At 37.6% G+C, this 19,528-nt stretch overlaps 1 protein-coding gene across 5 annotated transcripts in view; it reads left to right on the forward strand.

Annotated features, from left to right (window-relative positions):
• Positions 1-19,528, forward strand: part of EFNA5 (ephrin A5) — a 350,956-nt gene that overhangs the window by 76,022 nt on the left and 255,406 nt on the right. The gene's annotated exons all lie outside the window — the stretch shown is intronic.

Here is a 19,528-nt window from a genome sequence, read left to right on the forward strand (position 1 = left end):
ATCTATAGCTATATAAATATTTCTAAATATAAATTCACACAGGCTGTGCATCCAGTCTCATAGTATAAATGGTACTGCAAAGACATATTGTGTTTGTGTCACTGTTATATTAGCTGTTTTACTATTCTTTATTTTATCAATTTTTTGTATTGTTTTAATTTTACATTCGGGCTTTTCTAAAAAAAAAACTGAGTTTAAAGAGAAAAAGGAACAAAAGAGTTTTTTTTTTAAGTCCACAGAAATCTCTTCTTACATACTAAGATAACATCTTTTTGGCCTGCCAAAATTTGAATGAGTTCCACATGGCTGAAAAGATTTTTCTGATTTCTCTTGACTGACACCAAGAATAACTGACAATATTGTCTATCAACCAAGCTCTTTTCAGAGGGTTGATAGACCTGACAAATCTAACGGGAATTTATGAAGCACTACATACAATTATTGTTCTACAGTAGTTGCTAGTCAAATGAATTAATATTAAGCCACATGAGGCTGATTATGTAATATTATGGATATAGCTCTAAATTTGTATTTCTTCATAGACAAACCTTTGTATTTTAACATATGTATATATATATATATATATATATATATATATATATATGTATATATATATATATATATATATATATATATATATATATATATATATATATATATATATATATATATATTAGTAAGCAAGTAACTGTTTTGGTTATATCCAAGAGCGCACTTTCTCCAACAGGACTCAAGGCCTATATATATATATATATATATATATATATATATATAAACCCACATATTTTTGCCGGCCTAGTACTTATTTCAGTATTATATATTGTCTTGAACTGTAAGTCACCATTTTCTTGTTTTGCTTACTTGTTTATGAACCCTGCAACTGGGCACTGGGAAACTCTTGTGGCACAATATAACTAACGGACAATAATAATTATTATATATATATTGGTCAGTCGGTGCTTTTCATTAATAAAAAAAAACAATTCTTTGTCTTCCATGAGGCAAGCTTACCTCTGTAAAGATTTAATCTGTATAGTATCATTTTGTGGAAAATGCCTGTTAGTCCTATTTTATTTATACCATTTTAATCTGTTATTCATTAATCTTAGCCTTTGGGAGATTACTTTGATTTTTTACATTTTTTTTTGTTGCTTAACTCTAACTTTAAAATGAATGTCCTTGAGAAAAGTTGAAAACCAATGGGTTTTTAATCTGAGAGTATCCTTAAGTGCAGCTTAGTAAGTAAAAGGGGGTAAAATTAAAGTTGTAAAATAGGTACTTTAAGTTAAAACAGTGCTCTCGATAGCTTCTATGTAGTTTGCTTTTACAGTTTATTCACAGTTCTGTTTGTTAATTCTATAGCCAATAAACTAGATTTAATGAAATCATCATCCATTAAAAAGAAGAAAAAAAAACTTTAACCATTCTACCTCAGACAACATTTAGGTTAATTAAAAAGAAGCAAAGTTGACTTATAGCAAGATATAGATGCATCTCTTCTGCTATTTACTTCCCTTTATGGAACACTTGAGAATCAACCATTTGCATGAACACAGACGGCCACTGTAAAATGAGAAACCATCAAATAAATGCAGATAATTGAGGTTTATACCGTAGAGTAAATGAAACTAATAATGCATGCTTTGCACAGGACTTTCTTATATTACTTCTTCATTTTATTTTTTAAATGTATTGCATAAAATATTATCTACAGCATCATATACACAACCTTATACAGAGTCTACCGTATCCTTCTATTGGATAAATGGTGCTTCTTATGGATTCCCTAGACGCTGTATTTTAGTTTTCTGATGCTTACGGTTTTATGTTTACATATGTTCATATTTACTTTGATATTTTTTCAAGCCATTTGTTTTTTTTTTATTGTTTTTTAACTCTTAAATTACATTTTAAAGCCTGTGCCCCCAAAAATGTAGCATATACTTTAGTATATTGTACCATTTTAGTGCATTGAGTGCATTTGCTTTGTATAGTTATAGTGAACAGACCCATCTACTTGTTTTTTGTTTGGGCTTTATCTCGACAGCTTTACAAATTTTAAACAAGATCGTTATTCTTTCAAACTTTAATTCCATACCTACAGTAGTATACAAGAGATTCGGAAAGTCACAGTCTGTCACATCACTGGGGACTTGAGTGGGTGAAAGGTCTATACTGGGAGGAAACACTGCAGTTAAAATACCTAGGTTGTTTATTTAGTAATGATTCAACAAGGGGCTCTTTGCTTAATCAAATGCTTTGCTTCAAATTCTTGGACTTGTGCCTTATAATCTACTATACCTCTTAACAAACCCCATTTTTCATTTGCCATCCACGTATCAACAAACACTGTGGTAGCAGACCAAATATTTTAGAAGTAAAAAAAAATACAGACTCGTGATAACACAGATGTTTTAACAAAAGATATTCACAAAGGATAATGCCATAATTTACGCCTGGTTATGTTTCATTCCTCTATACAGACTGAAGAATTTGACCGTCCAAATGTGTTTAACAGGCTGCCATTTATATATTTTTTCAATAATAATTTTAAATAAAGTAAAAGATATGTCAGCTGTATAAACAGTATAGTTTGTATTGTGATGGTAAGCAGATAGCAATACAGGCGAATATTTCATTGACCCGTTTACATTTAAGAGTCCCGCAGTGTTTTGTAGGCGTTTAAGCTGATGAAAGGTGACCTCATTTCAATGAGTTTTTCAGATGTGTTTGTGACTGTTTTTGTGTCTTTATTTTATAGCTTTTACATGTATTTTATGAACAGTTAATATAAATCTGCTTTTTAATTAGTGACCCTTAGTAGTTCATTTTAAAATTTGACATAAATGCGAATTAACTGTGGAATATAAAAATGTCACGTGTTGTATTTTAGTTTACAATATCTTGAAGCAGGCATACTGTACATACATGTGCCACTATATTCTATTCTAGAATAGAATTGTGAATATGCTGTATGTATAGTACTACAATTTTCATTGTTGTTTACTTTTGATTTATGCTGTATGATGATATATAGTTCATCTTTTTATTTCTTTATGTTTGGCCTTGTCCTTGATGCTTGTGCCATGATGTATATGGGAAATAAATAATTTTGTAAGCAAGGATTGGCAAATAATTAAGCATTAACAAAATGTTGTGTCATTCTCAACATTTGTTAAAAACAACTCATAGTACTTGAAATAAAGGCCATATTTTCATCACAATATAACAAAAGAAAGGCATAATTGACTGTAAAATTAGATATTTTATATATATATATATATATATATATATATATATATATATATATATATATATATATATATATATATGCAGAAGACTTGCATGGATGCTTCCCTAATTCTTTTGCTATGGCGCCTTTTTAGGCAATCACAGCAGTTATTTGTGAACTATCTCAGCCAGCCAATATGACCTACCAAATTTACCATTATATCAATACTGTGATTTTCTATTATTTTATTCTGCTGTTCAGTTAATACTGGCTTTTCATTTTTCATTGTTCATTGAATATTTGCTTTGGGATGTAGAGAACATTACTATTGTATTGTTGAAAATAGTTGGACCTTCAATCTGGTGTCTCCATGTATTACATTAGAATGTTAATGTTTAGGAGTGCCCCGGCCTCCTAACTGATTTTGTAGAACTGAATGTATTAGCTAACATCATCTCATGCATACCAGCAAAAGCACAATATTTTTCTGCCCCAAGACATGGAGCACTTGCTGGGTCCCCGCACTGCTCAAGCGAAAAATTATTTGCTACTTTTCAGTCGGGCCTACCTCTCCTGCAGTTAATGGTAATAACATGGAGGGGCAGATCAAAGGAAAAATCCACAGGACGGTGTCAGGAATTTTCTGTCTGCAACCGTACGCCACAAGACAGGAAAGAGCGACATTCGGAACAGCATTTGTTACGGTTTAAAAGAATAGCAATTATGCCAGACTTTTTGTTTCTACGTTATAAAAGACTAAGTCCAAAAACCACCCTTTAAACTGTAGCCTTCTTTATCTGTTATTGATCTAACCAGTGTATCAGTAATTCAGTTCTGTAACTTATGAACAAACCTCTAATGACTGCGAAAATCCCATTTTGATTACATAAATTCTTGAGGCAGACAATGACAAATCATAGCTAAGTCTGCTTTCGGACAGCTGCTTCATATTGTATGAACTTTTTGACCGCTAATAATCTTGTGTGATTGCCAAGTAAACCAAAAGGTTGAAACGCACTGAGAAGTAAGTTAATGTTCCTTTTCATTCTGATGGAGAAGAAAGCAGGTCATGTACAAGAAAAACATATTTATAGTGAAGCACATCAGACAGGATTTATTAACCTACAAATTTAATGTACATCTCTGCGTGCATCCGACAGATGCCATTGAATCTTTGTCAGCTGCTACCACAAAAATGACTAATAATGCAAATTCCTTACAAAATATGTCAGTGGTGTGTACTGTACAGTAACACTAAACAGCTCAGCTCGCTGTATCATGCAACCATGGCACATTAAAACACATTTAAATATTGTTTTATAACACGCACATACTTACACGCATACAAGCATGTTTGTGACAAATCATGCGATTAAATGCCTGTCATCTGGCATATCACAATTATCCGCACTGCCTATATATATATATATATATATATATATATATATATATATATATATATATATATATATATACTGTATATATATACATAGAGGGAGAGATGTAGTTTCACTCGCTGCCAACAGATGGCAGTGTTTCAGAGACACACAACATATATATATATATATATAATCCAAACTCTGGCACTCACTATAAGCATACGCAGTCCCCGTTGCCTTCCGTTAGTGTAAGTTAGGAAGCCTACACATGTGTAGATTGCGGTGTATGGCGGCACTCAGGTTTAAAAAAGACACATGACACATGCCACTTAGATGCCAACGTTTCAATGTGCAGAATTCAGTACTGCCCTGACGAAAATGTGAATTCTGCACATTCAAACGTTGGCATCTAAGTGGCATGTGTCATGTGTCTTTTTTAAACCCGAGTGCCGCCATATACCGCAATATATATATATATATATATATATATATATATATATATATAACATAGGGAAGAAGAATCAGACGGCACTCCCGGTTTTAATAAGCAGCAATGTGAGTTTTAATGTGTATCCGTCATGTTTCGGGCAGCCTGGCCCGTCCTCAGGGATCAAAAGACAACAGACCAGGCTGCCCGAAACATGTTGGATACACATTAAAACTCACATTGCTGTTTTTTAAAACTGGGAGTGCTTCTTCCCTACAAAAGGACCGCAAGGCCCATACTGGATGGCACCAGGTCAGCATATGGCATATTTCAACAAGGACTGCCGGACTTAAAAAGGCTATATATAGCCTATGTGTGTGTGTGTTCATATATATACTGTATATATGATATATATATATATATATATATATATATATATATATATATATATATATGAACACACACACATTTACACTCACCACTGTTGATTGCTTTTAAAATAATTAGCGATTGCTCACTGAATGTAATATGATTAGTAGTGTGACAAAATATTTGGAAAAATAACATTTGTCCATTTTATCAAATACCTATGTTTTTCCTTATGTTACTACATGTTAACACATAGTTTTGACATGGTAAACAGTAAATACACTAATATACTGTAACTGAAAATGTGTCTAAACCTGGGATAAAGCTAAAATTCATGTGCTGTGCTGGCAGAATGATCCTATATAAAAAAAATTCACTGGTCTTTTTTGAAAGATTTTGTGGGCAGTCACTCAGTGGCAGTTATCAGATATGTACTGAATTGAAACAAGTAGACAGAACCGTGTATCATTCAACCCATTCAACGCCTCTTTTATTATCTGTGTCTGTGATTTTTATCCCGCCCTGAGCTGACCTATGCTGATGCCTTGTCACATTGAGGAAGCCATTGATTAAAAAGGAGGGGACCTCCTTCAGACTGACAGAGCTTCCCGCTCTTATTAGAGAAATAAAATGCAGTCAAATCATTTCTTGCTTGTCCTTCAATAAGAAAAAGGGGAGAGACGGAATAGAGAAGAAATAGGTAATCCCCCGTAGAAAAATGCACCTTCTGGTCGTTTTATATGATTTATTTGTATTTTGACATTTTAGGTATAGTTTACTTTTCTGTAAATTCATGCCTTTCAGACACTGGAAATAATATATATATATATGTATATATATATATATATATATATATATATATATATATATATATATATATATATATAGACACTTCATGGGGCGGCACTCGCTTCAATAAATACGCTCACACTTGGAGTTCAAGTCAGCGCTTCGGAGCTCTTTAATCACACTCCGTCATCAGGACATATATATATATATCTAATGTCTAATGTGTCTGACGTTTCGGGACCTGCATGTCCCTTTGTCCGGGTGAGTACCCGCACAGTGCTGAGCATTCTCTTTATGGATGACACTGCACACGGGGAACCTTCTCCTCCGTGTACACAGGCAAGCCGAATGGACTTCGCCCTCTGACGAAGTCCCAGGAACGAAACGCGTCAGGGCGTGGCTTGTGACATTCTTCCCGTCCTCGCTGATTCTCCGCTCCAAGCCAGTGTTGGTGTCTCCGTGTCCTCCTACCGCGTTCAGCGCAATCCAGCGTGTGTGGGGTGTAGTGTCCAGGAGCCTTCCACCTGCCTGCCGGTGAACCGTGAGCTAATATTGCCTTTGTGGTACATGTTTATGCTGTGTGGTAACCAGCCCACAGCGTTTATCAACTTGGTACAAGCAATTGCTTTTGCTGTGGATCTAAGTGTATTGTTGGATCCTTATTAAACTCTTTTAATGCACCATGAAGCGCCCTCTTCTATCTTCCTTGTTATATATATATATATATATATATATATATATATATATATATATATATATATATATATATATATACAAACACACACACACTTTTTTGTGAAAGCTGTTCAGAAGTCATGTGCGAATTTCTTTTTTTTTTTTATGGGGTAGATGTATGAAGCAGTGAGGAGAAGTGGCCCATGGTAACCAATCAGCACTGAAGTAATGTCTATCATTTGCATAATATAAAATTATACAGAGCAGCTGATTGGTTGCCATGGGCCACTTAGTCTCCCTTATTACTGTTTCATGCATCCACCCCTCAGTCTCTTGCTAGGAGTATATGATTGTCTTTGTGTGTTTACAGTATGCACTTATACAGTATGCACTTATTACAGTACACAGTGCCTGAAAAAAATGTCAATAAATAAAAATCTAATGTAATATTCTATATAGTGTGACAAATATTCGTTAAAGAATAAATGTCTTTAAAATGTTTTTTTTTTACCTTTTGCCTCCCCTCCCGTTGCTTGTCAGAACAGCCAATGTGGTGGTGCCAACAGCTGTCTAATTGGCTTTATTTACAGTCTAGCAATGGGTATGAGAGTCATCCCAAATTCTTCAGGGAGTCAATCCTTGAATTATTCTTGGTGACGGCGAGATTTCCTCACGTGTAACACACATGATTTTGGCATCTAGAGAGAGGAAAAGGTCCTAAAGCTAATTTATATAAGGATTTGACATCAGCTTATTTAGCTTTCGACATATCTCCAAACTGCATCAATTTAGTCAGGCTATAAAATATATTTATATACTGTTTCATAGTGTTGTAACAAAATATGTGTAGCAGACGGACAGCGTATACTTTACTTGTTCATGTGAAACACATTACAATAGCACCATTCATGTGTATATGGGTTCCAAGATGAAACTGTTCCTGGCAACTTTAGTGTGAGAAATCACATCCTGTTTTTGCATCACACACAGAGTTGTTTGACACTATGGTCCTGATTCAGGCCAGCTCGCTAAGCAGCACTCTTTCCTTGTGTATTGAGTGGGAAAGCTGAGAACACGTCCCCTCGCATGCACCTACATTGCACATGGTTTTGCCCATTTGAGAAACATTTTTGCATTTGCGATCAACTCTGAATCGGGCCTTATATTGCAAGCTGCATGCAGGTCCAGCAGTATATGTTGCAGGTTTTCTGTGGATCTATGCCATATACTTTACACTTGAACTATACCTTCCTACTCTCCTGCTAGTGTTGGGAGACTTCCAATCTTTCAGACAGTCCCCTGCACCAAGGGAAGTCCAGCCAAATCTCCTACATCCTTCCCATTTCCTAATGACACATATCTGTGTCATTTAGCACTGCCCACTAACCACAGTCCCACAAATCACTGCAATTTGAGGGGCAGGGCCTAGTCATGTGCAGCTCCATCCTGTCCCCTGCAGTAGCAGTCAGGGAGTTTTAAAGTAGACAATACAGTATGACTTAAACTCATTTAAGGTCTCATTATTGGCCTACTTCTGAATTGGGAGAAAAGCAAAAACTAGCAAATCATGCTGCTCTGCAGGAGGGAAGATAATGTGCAGAGTGAAGTAGATTTGTACACTAATCTAAATTACAGTGTAAAAATAATTCTGTCCAGCATTTGTAGGCTACTGCATGCAAAATTAGCAATATTTTTGCACCCATTGCATTGAAACATAGTTTGAAACACCCCCCCTCCCCAGTAAAATCTGCCACCTACAAGGACTGCCTAAGAGTACAAGTAACCGGATTGGATGCACTCCCAGCAAATAACAGCAAGACAGGCAGTCCCAGGGTTAGGTTCCTTTTCTTCCTTCTACAGCACAGAGAGTGCGTCCCATGGGAAGCCACACCCCTACTATTACAGCAGCCTTACTTTGCTTCTGGTGGCTGTAGACAACACAGTAACTAGAAGCAAGCATGTTCACTACCAGCACCGGACCTAAGCCTCACCCCTTAGATTTAGGCTCTGCCTCCTGCTGCTTTTGGACTTACAGTAAGCCCCACCTTCTGATGTCAACTGTCAGTGACCAGGAGGAGAAGGCTGCAGACTCCCTAGCCAGATAGGTAAAGAGCCACGACTGCTCTAAACTCGAAAGCACTTTAAACACTAAATTTATGATTATGTTTGACAAAAATTAAATAAAAAAATATCTTTGTTGCCAAAAAATACCTGTTAAAACTCACCCTTTAATTGAAATAATAGATGGGCCGCATCTATTCACAGCTACATACACATGTCCTTACTGTACTTACCTTGTAGATATATAACTAGTGCACATCAATGATTAGTTGTTTGTGCCTAAGACCTTTTGTTCTTTAGATTACTGATAATTATATTTATATTACATAGATAATGTTTGTAAACATGGTGGGGGCCTTATCGGTAAGCTTAATTAAAATGTAAAAAGGTTCTCATGGGCTGCTTGCTATGATCATCCAGCATGCTGCCTATCCTAACCCTAATATATCATGTGAATTCACAGACACATTGCCCTTTAAAGTTGATACATGGTTTCATTAATGCTTAGAAATCATTTCCCACAGAGAATATGCTCTCAATATTTGTGTCCTAAATGCAATAAATACAGTGTCATGAGCAAAGAAATTGTATTGTGCCTATGGGGGTCATTTACTTAAGGGGGCCGTTTTAACGCTATAAAATATTAACTTCTTTTTGCTAACCTGATTGTTGGATATTGTTGGATATTAACACTAATCTGCCATGCTGGGGAAAACCATACACCTTTAGTAAATGGCCCAATGTGTTGTGTTCTATCTTTACAGTGTGCTCAGCCTTGTTGCATCAGGGTATAAGGACTACACCTCTATATAGGCAGACTTCTATTTCTATCGATTGATAGTGATATTAGGACTATATAATAGTCATGCTTGTTTTGTTGATATAAATTCAATGAAACAAATCCTTATCTTGATCAGAAGCCCTAAATATCATGCTCGGGTCAACAAGTAAAGCACTTTGCCAATTAGTGCCCAGTGGAAGATCTCTATGGATGTTTGTTCTATCAGGAGACCTGGTTTACAGTAAAGACAACAAACATTTAATTCCCTGAGAGAAATTCATTATCACTAACATCTTTATTGGTGACCATGGTTCCCATGCTGCTAGTTACAGTAGCCTAGCATGCTTACTGTATGTGATAGAAATGAACACAACAGTATTCCAGGATAATAGGTCCAAGATCCAGCCACTTGGTAATATGCCAAGACAAACAACAATACAATCATGGAAACAGATGGGACACATGCCCTCATACCTCCTCCCCAAATGCATTTTATAAACCTATCACATATCCCTATAATCCCTAAGACCCCCTCACAAGTTCTCAGAAATCCCTATATGCTATTTAAATAACCATTAAACCACCCTTCCCACCCTTCCCAGACCTTCCCACTTGACATTTTTATGCCCATCAGCCTATCCCACATACCCTAAAACTGATTTACATGCCATTTATATGCCCATTAGACCTCCCCGCATGCCCACTGACCTTTTTATATGACCATTGTTGTGCCCATAAGAGCCCCCCCTACACATATGCTCTCAGATCTCCTGTTGTAAGTCCCATCATACCCACCATATGCAATTAGATCTCCAAATGAGACCTTTATAATAGCAGCAGACACCACCACATTCTTTTTAAATCGCATTAAACCTTGTCTGGCTACAAGTGCTTGTAGTGCATTTACTGCAGCCATAATGGTTATTGGAGAAGCCTATAGAACATCCGATGGATTAGAGGGCACGAGAGGACAGCAGCCTCACTTTCTCCCCTTGCTCTGCTAATGTTTGCCAGCTGAAGACAGCACTACTGAGTGTGTCCTGCCACCTGCACAACACCATTTTTTTCTTTGACATTCTCTGCTGTCAGTATGAGTGATCAATGTCGCATTTCATGTGACACAGCAGAGACATACATGCGACATACGTCTCCTGACCCCCAGTTTGCAAGACAGCTGAGTAATGGCATTGTTTTTTCTACCATCATTTTTCCACCTCTCCCATTAAGCAGTAGCTTGTGCAGCATGGATTTGAGATCTGAATAGTTTGTTGCCATTTTTATCTGATCCAAAATAAAACCTAGTTATTTTTGTAGGTTTAATTAAGCTGCTAATGTACAGGTACTGAGACAAAACAAAAACCAGCAGATTTTTTGCACAGGTTTTTTTTTCTTTTTATGTTGTACTGAATTGCCGGAAGATATGCAGAATGCAGTATGCAAGTAGTCATGTGTAGTATTCCACAGAATAGTTCAAGTCTGTAGAGTCGTGTTGTGTTTTTGGACGGAAAACATTATTATGATTAATGATGCAATTTAAGATTGTAACACAGCCATTCTCCAATCTGCATTTTTACTTCCCATAAAACAAATATTGTTGTATTGGATGTAGAATAAATGTACATAAATATGGAATTCCAGCTTTTTTCTAACCAATCTGCATATCTTTCCAAAACTTTATATTTACATAATTAAGTAAGGTTTATCATTTGAGAGCTGCTTAAGAACATACTGCAAATACCAATCTCGTTAACGGACAGTGCAATTGGCCACTCACTTGCGGCCTTCAACCTGAATTCTTTGATGGGTCCCAAGACTATGTGGATGCATAGTCCATGTTTAATAAAAGGAATCATGGCAAACAGGCTATTTCCTTCATATTTAACACGTTTATTAATCATTTATCAATTTAAAAAAAGGACAAATGTGGCCTTCAAAATATGTATCACCTCTTCCCTGCAGTAGGCAATATGTAGCTGTATTATCAGCAAAAGAAAGAGAAGTTCATCCAATAACAAAAAACACACACATTTCTTGAGCAGAAAGCAAAATAAAACAATTATTCCTGGTTACCGAGAATTTAGTGGAAATTCAGTTATGGGCGAAGGAGATGAAGTACCATTGTCATGGCATTTAAATGCCACCATTGGCAGCCTTTGTTTGGCCCCCTTCACCTGGCTGGCCGAATGCCCTAGTCATGTAAAACTGCTGGTCCCCCTATGGCATAGCGTACAGTTTTGAGCGAGATCCTACTGCCATAAAAGGCAGAAAGTATCTGCGGACTGATTCCGCCAAGCACTTAAGTAACTACTGTAGTAGTATTACCTACCTAAAAGTAGAGTGATGCTCTATACTGTTAATGTCAGGCAAATATCTTGAAAAATTATGTCACAAAATTTACATTATTTGGGATTTTGCAAATGGCAACATCATACAGTATGTACTATATTTTACAGTAGAAAACTAATTTTAATTACTTGCTTTATACATCTTTTAAACTAATAAGCATCTTTGCAATGAAACTGATTCTACTGGCTAAGATATAATGTTTTATAGAACCCTGCTATCTTTTTATTGTCGTTATTCATTAAATAATTTTATATATGTCTGAGATGTCGCTTCAGAACTCCGCAAGCTGTCATAACGTAAAAAAAATGTACATTATTTTCTTGTAATGGTATTACATTTATAAATCATATTGACCAAAACATAGATGTAGATGTATTTGGATTCAGCTGGAAGAATAATAGAGAGCTGATGAATCTTGGAAGACAACCAGGTTTTCTGTGTGAAAAATTCAAGACCTGGTGTTAGATCATCTTTATTATAGCAGTAGTTCATGTCAGCTCATGATGTTTAGACCAGCTGAGACATTGCCAGCTTCTGAATGTAAAAAAAAATAGAAAGAAAAGAAAATCTTTACCTAAAGATTACCTAATCCCTATCTAACTGAGATCAACTCCTGCTGATTTCATCCGCATGACAGACAGGTTGGGTGACACTTATTTTTTTAAGAATGGAAATAGGCTCTTGGCTGTAATTCAATATACCACATTTTAATCTAACATTTCAAGAATATCTTTTTTGGATATTGGAGACAAATAATGTAGTTTAGAAACTGGTATCGCTTCATTTTTGTCATTCACCGAGGGGCGGCTCTAAGAGAAATATAAGTTGATCTTGTTATAGAGAATATTTTAGAACATTTGACATTTGTTGTGGTTTTGCCTAAGTCTATTTCCCACCATTTGTTTATAAATAGTTACATTTCAATATATGATTAGGACTCAAAAACATTATTACAATTATTGAAGCCAAAATATTATGAACAGACCAGGGCTTGCTTCCCCCCTGGAACTCTAATTACCTGTGCACTACTGATGCCCACTGCGGAGGGTCCAATCAGCTTTCTCTGAGTGCTGGTGCAAGATTTTACCCTACACAACTTCAGCTTACTGCTCCCACCATGTCCTACAGACCAATACTGACTTCCTAGAACCTTAGGTAAAATAAACAAGATGGTGTCCTAGAATTCTGTTTGCATAAATGCCATTGCATGACTCTCTCAGAGTCATTCTTAATTTTGGTAAAGACAGATTTAGGGCCCCCCAGACTATGGAGAACCTAAGCAGCTGGCTAAATTTCCTGATGGTAGAGCCAGTCTCTCTCTTCTCTCTCTGTCTCTTTCATAAATCTTAATTGTATAGATGAGAGTGCAGAGCAAATATATGGCTCATACCAGCCCCAACTACACAATTAATGGAGAGCTTAGTTGATTGTTTGATAAACATTCAAAACATCTATTTTAAAAGTAGAATTGGAATTTACATCTGTTTCTGCCACTAGTACTTGTGGGAATAATGCTGTGATTGAGGCTTTTTGACAAGAAAAAGAGCTCGCCTTTCTGTGTCATTTTACAATGAGCCACAGAGGTCTGACCATCCCTCGCTAATTCTTTCCTGGTGACTTCCTGAAGATAGAAGTTTAAATAATGCCAAATAACTAGAAAAACTAACTTTAACTAACAAGCTGAAAAGTGGAATGCAAATATATACTTTGCAGTCCGAAGAAAAGGTACAGAGTAAAAATAAACCAAAGTAAACATTATGCTAGGGGAGAACTTTATTTGAACATAATGAACTGGGATAATATAAAACACAAATGAGAGAGATAAACATGTCATGTATTAAATGTTACAAAGAATGTGTCATTCCATTGTTTATGTGACTGTGTGGTTAAGGTGGGTGGCCAATTGTTTCTTTTTTTCCTAAGTGATTTATATTTAATCCTCTTAATGGATGTCTTCATAGTTACCCAAGCTTAGTTTTTCTTAGATTGTTTGAAAGGTTATATCATTTGATACATGAAGGGCCTGATTCAGACCTACTCACTAAACTACATACATCCGGAGCCTAGCGAGCAGGTTGGCCCGAATCCCCTTGCTACGCTGAAAGCGTATGTGTATGCTTAAACATCTGCTCATAAGCACCCGCACAGATAAAAAATCCTTTGATGGTTACTCATCATCTAATGATTTTTCCACTGCACATGGCTGAAAAGAAGCCCAGGACTTATTTTTCGGCTGCATGGCTTTCACCGAATTGGGGTTGGGTGCTGACATCTTGTGATGTCAGCCACCCGCCTAGAGCAGGCATGGTGCCTGCCCATCGTTATCATTTTTATGGGCACATCCATGAAATGCAGTGTATCCACCCTGGCACGCCCAGTGCCTGTCAATCAGGCAGCGAGCGCACGGCAAATGAAAATTTTGCCAAATGCACTCACTGCGGGGGCCTGCACATGTGCATTAGTGTGCAGACCCCCACCATTGACAGAGGGGCCTAAGCCCAGGAATGGTAATGGTAAAGATAATTCTAAATTAAAATTACAGTCTCAGTTTAGGAAATGAACAGTTTAGATAGCATCTTTCCAGGAAAGTCAATACTTTATATTATTTTTATTATTATTTATTTATATGGCGCCACAAGGAATCAGCAGCGGCACTCTCTAACAGTAACAGTGACTTCCCATTGGAATCTCTCCCTGCTGATCATATGATGGAAAAATAGTACTAGCAGGTGGGACGGGGCTTCTCCCCCTGGAACGGCCAGTCCAGACTTTGATAGCTGAGACTGAGAGCATTTCCCATGGTAAGCCACTCCCTTGCTATTGTGGCAGCTCTTAACGCCTTCTAGGTGCTGCAGTAGATGCAGTCTCTGGAAGCCAGCCAGTTTGTTAATTTGTTCAAATGCATGGACTCAGCCATCAAAGGCAAAAGTCATGTAATTAAGGCCCTTATTCTGGTTGGTGCGGTCGAGCCGCATATGCGGCTCCGACCGCACCAGACGAATCCCCGCCCACCATACGGTTCGCCACGGCCGTCCGTACACGGACGGCTGGCGAACCGCACGAAAATGGTGGAGGCGTACGCCTCCACCATGCTGGGAGCTGCCCCCTGCATTCGATGGTCGACGACCATCGAAGGCAGGACCGCACGCCGCGGCAGCTCCCGCAAGCTGAGACCACACGGACAATCGTCCGTGTGGTAGCTTGTATGGGGGCTGAAAGCTGACATCCGGCGACGTCAGCTTTCCGCCCCCATGAGTGGCGTCATGCCCTCATTACCATGCGTACGCCCCGCGTTTGCATGGGAACGCCCATGAAACGCGGGGCGTACACATAGGGAAATGAGGGGATGAAGCCCCTCACGCCCCTATACGCCCCCTTTGCGGCGTCTAAATTTTTAACACGGAGAATTCCCCTGCACATGCGCAGAGTGACCTCTGCGCATGTGCAGAGAGAAAACATCGGCGGTACGGCCGCACGCGGGCCGTACCGAGCCGATTAGAATAAGGGCCTAAGTATGATGACGTAACTGATAAAAAAAGGAAAAAAAAATACATACTGTACAGAGGAGGGTTTTGCCCACAAAAAAACCTTGTGGACCTCATGGCCAATTTTGAATTACCATGATTATACCTACTCCTGATACCCATGTTATCCCCTGCGATTTTCCCAAAAGTGAGCGCACAGTTGAATATGCCCCAGCAAGTGACTAAAAAGTAGAAACAAGTGGACAAACTAGTCTGATCTCACCATTTTTGTGTTTGTGCGTTTTTTTAATCTTTTCATTATGTGAGTGTCTTAGTGAATAGAATTATTTGTTAAATGTAACTTTTATGGATGGATATTTGATGTATTTGAAGTGATGTTACTTTTGCAGTTATTACTCATGTGTGTAATGTTTATCTCAGATAAAATTGTATGCCTGTAGCCAAGAAGAAAAAACAGCTGACAAAAACAGGGTCAGCCTGGCACGTATTCCTTTTATTGGAGTAGGAATGGTGGGAGCTGATAGGCTTCAGCTAAAGCATCTGTTCTGCAAGAAGTATCAGCAGAATTGCTCAGTTAGGAAAGTGGTTTACATTACTTATGGTAATGTTAAATATGCTCCTCCAAATGAGATCTGCATATACATTCTTATTTCTTTTCTTTGCATTGGAAAACATCTTTTTATCTGTCTAAACACACTCTGTGGTATAATTATAATCCATGTTTTGAAGTTGTTATTACTGTTATATCCATAGTGAATTTTGGTATATTGGAAATTGAATTTTAATAAAGATGTGGAGAGCACTTCACCGTGTAAACAAATGAAAAAATTAAAATGCAGAAAAAGTTGCGCAATGATTACAAAATTGTAGGCTATAAAAGAGGATGGCTAGCACAGTATAATCTGGAATCAGATGGTAAAGCACAGCAACAATTAGAGAAATGCCAGTTTTCTGACCTAGCACAAGTCATTTAAAATTCAGAGATTATATCCAGCAAATATTATTAGTGTAAATATTTCTCATTTATTATATCAAATGGAATTTAGTAACATTATAATTTTGACGCACCCTAAAAAACATTTGTACACAAGTATTTTTTATGAGATGCAACTGAATTGCCCCCTAATGGCACATGTGGTGAAACAGCAGGAACCCAGCCTTCTCTACTGTGTAATGGTGTTAGTGATGAGTAGTTGGGGTCAGTGACATCATTAGGAGGTGGGCACCTCACCCAGGTGTCACCTGTCAAGGGGTGACACCAAAAAAACCCTGGTTGTAACATTACAATCAACATCCAGCTTCTGTCATAGTTTAGGAGGTGGCACTGCAGACTGGGGGCAACCCAACAGCTACAGACACCCAGCTAGTGACAAAAATGGGGGATCAGCCTGCAAGGTCATGCCCTCTACCTGCAAGGTTATGCTCTCTACCAGCGAGGTCATGCCCTATCAGCAGGGCATAAAGTGGTCATGCAGAGGTGGGGGAACTCATTTCTCTATGCCACCTACTTACCCCTCCTCCCCTCCACCCATTAGGCAGAGACAGGGCCAGTGGTAGGGCTTTTGGCATACCTTTGCAAACTAGAATGCTTTTCTGTGAGAATTACTGTTCAGGGCCAATGTGGAGGTTAAAATGTTCCACCTCACCATTAGAGGTGGTGGAATTCAGTTCCACCCTGTCCCCCCTCACATTAACCCCTGTCTATCAGCAAGATGATATAAGTTTTTGATGAATATTACCACACTGGTGGCATACGTAATAGGGCCCAAGTTTTTCAGAAGTGTGGGATGCCGGCCGATCTCAGATGTTTTTAAAGCAGTAACCATTTACAAGGCAAAACCATGCCTTGTCTTCAGATCAACCAGCATTCCGCATCTCTGGAAAACTCAGACCCTATTCCATATGCCCCTGGGCGTCAGATCAAAGGTACTCCAACCAGTGGTGTACCTACCTGTTCTATTAGTGGGACCACTATACAAATTATAATATTCATTCCCACGGCTAATGGTTGATTTGAAAATCCATGTCAAAATCTATTTATCTTTTTAGCTTGAGGATAAATATCAATTTACTGTTTGTATTAGTTTCAATAGTACTCCATCCACCCCGATGGCCATAACTGCCTCTTGTGCTTGTACAATCCTATTGAAAAGTATAGCTAATGCTACTTCTGACTTTTCTAAAAGCAAAAATATTCCAGCAGCATAGATGAAAATGGGGAACATACAAACCTCATGTTTAGTGGCACATTTTTGAATATATAAAGCCATTTAGTAAAGACAGACTTACATGTTTGTTTTATTACATTCTACACAATTGCAGCAATGGCACAGTCAATATACTTTCACCACCCATTTTAATAAACAATGATGAGAACCCATTTTGATGGCAATTACTTCTCAACTTGAGTTCTATTTTAGTTTATTAGAAGCCTTTGCGTGTTATTCTGCCAATAGCCTCTGATATGGTTTATATTCTGGAATATACTATATTGTTTGATTGAAGGATATCAATGCCAACATACAGTAGATTATCTTGAATTTATAAAAAAAAAACGTGATAAGGAAAAAGTAAATGAAAACCCAATTATCAGCTGAGAAAACACCAGGATGAGGTCACTACTGGCATGGGTCTTCAAATACTTGTGGTTTTGGAGAACGTACCACAATTCAGCCCGCTCTGTGCCAATGCATTAATGCACAGCAGGCGAGTCTCCTGCACCTAAGGAATCACACTTTTTAAATTGAATTATAGTTCAGTCTGCCAGTCATTAAAACACACTATAAACTTCAAGATAATTTTTTCCATGGTATGCTGCCATCTAACAGAACTCTTACAAACTGTCCGCTGGCACTAATATATATATATATATATAGAGAGAGAGAGAGAGAGAGAGAGAGAGAGAGAGAGAGAGAGAGAGAGAGAGAGAGAGAGAGAGAGAGAGAGAGAGAGAGAGAGAGAGAGAGAGAGAGAGAGAGAGAAGAGAGAGATACTTTTTTATTCAATGTTTCAAGCTTTTCAGCAATGTAAGCTAGTCAGTAGAAATAATTCTTAGTCACACAGTTATGACTGATTTTGAGGAAGATGTCATGCAATTGCTATCATCAACACTGTAGTTATTAAGTTATTAGTTTAGTCTGCTGGAGATGTCCCAACATAGGCTCCCTCCCCTGTCTTGTGTATTGTTCCTTGAGAGCAGAGAGAGGTTCTAATAGCAGAGGTAAAAAGGTTATTTCCTCATGGGAGGCCTGAAACGAAGCAACAGGCAGACAGTAAACTTTGTGTCTGAACTAATGTCTAAAGTTAAGTTTCTGTAGCTGTAGCTGTATAGCACAGTACTATACAATGTTGCTCACCAAAATGCACTGCTGTTATAGTGAACACAAATTAAAGGTTTTCACCACTTTGAACATAGTTTTATTACTTCTACAAACAACAGTAGTGTTAAGGAGGATTTAAAAGGGTACTTGGCATTTTATGGGCAGGGTGTCACGTGGCTGACTATGTTATGAAACCAAGCACTTTCTTGCCATCTGTTTGGGCTGCTTATCATTTGACGAAGAATTATCAAGAAACTAACTAGAAGTAACTAAACAAATTATTACTTAAATACCTAAAATTGAGGTGACACCAGAGAGGGAGTTAAATTGTATTGTATTTTATATTTTAGGTCAAGCTATGAATTTTGCAGATTTGGTGGGGAGATGGGTTGGCATATCCCACAATACAACCTGATTTTCCATAGGAAAACCCCACCTCCCTTTATTGGCATATTACTACTCAAGGAAGAAGCCCTGGTCACCCTTTAAGGCAGACACCACTTAACCTATGAAACGTTAGTTCCCCTACACATACTATTTGCATTATATACAAAACTTAGGAGTAGATTTATGAAGCAGTGATAAGGAAGGAGAAGTGATAAAGTGCCCGGTACTTTATGACCAGCCAATTAACTCCTGACTGTTCAGTTATAGGCTGGGTTTA

Source organism: Crinia signifera, chromosome 1 (genome assembly GCF_055691185.1).
Source record: "Crinia signifera chromosome 1, ASM5569118v1, whole genome shotgun sequence".
In the NCBI taxonomy this organism is placed as follows: Eukaryota; Metazoa; Chordata; class Amphibia; order Anura; family Myobatrachidae; genus Crinia; species Crinia signifera.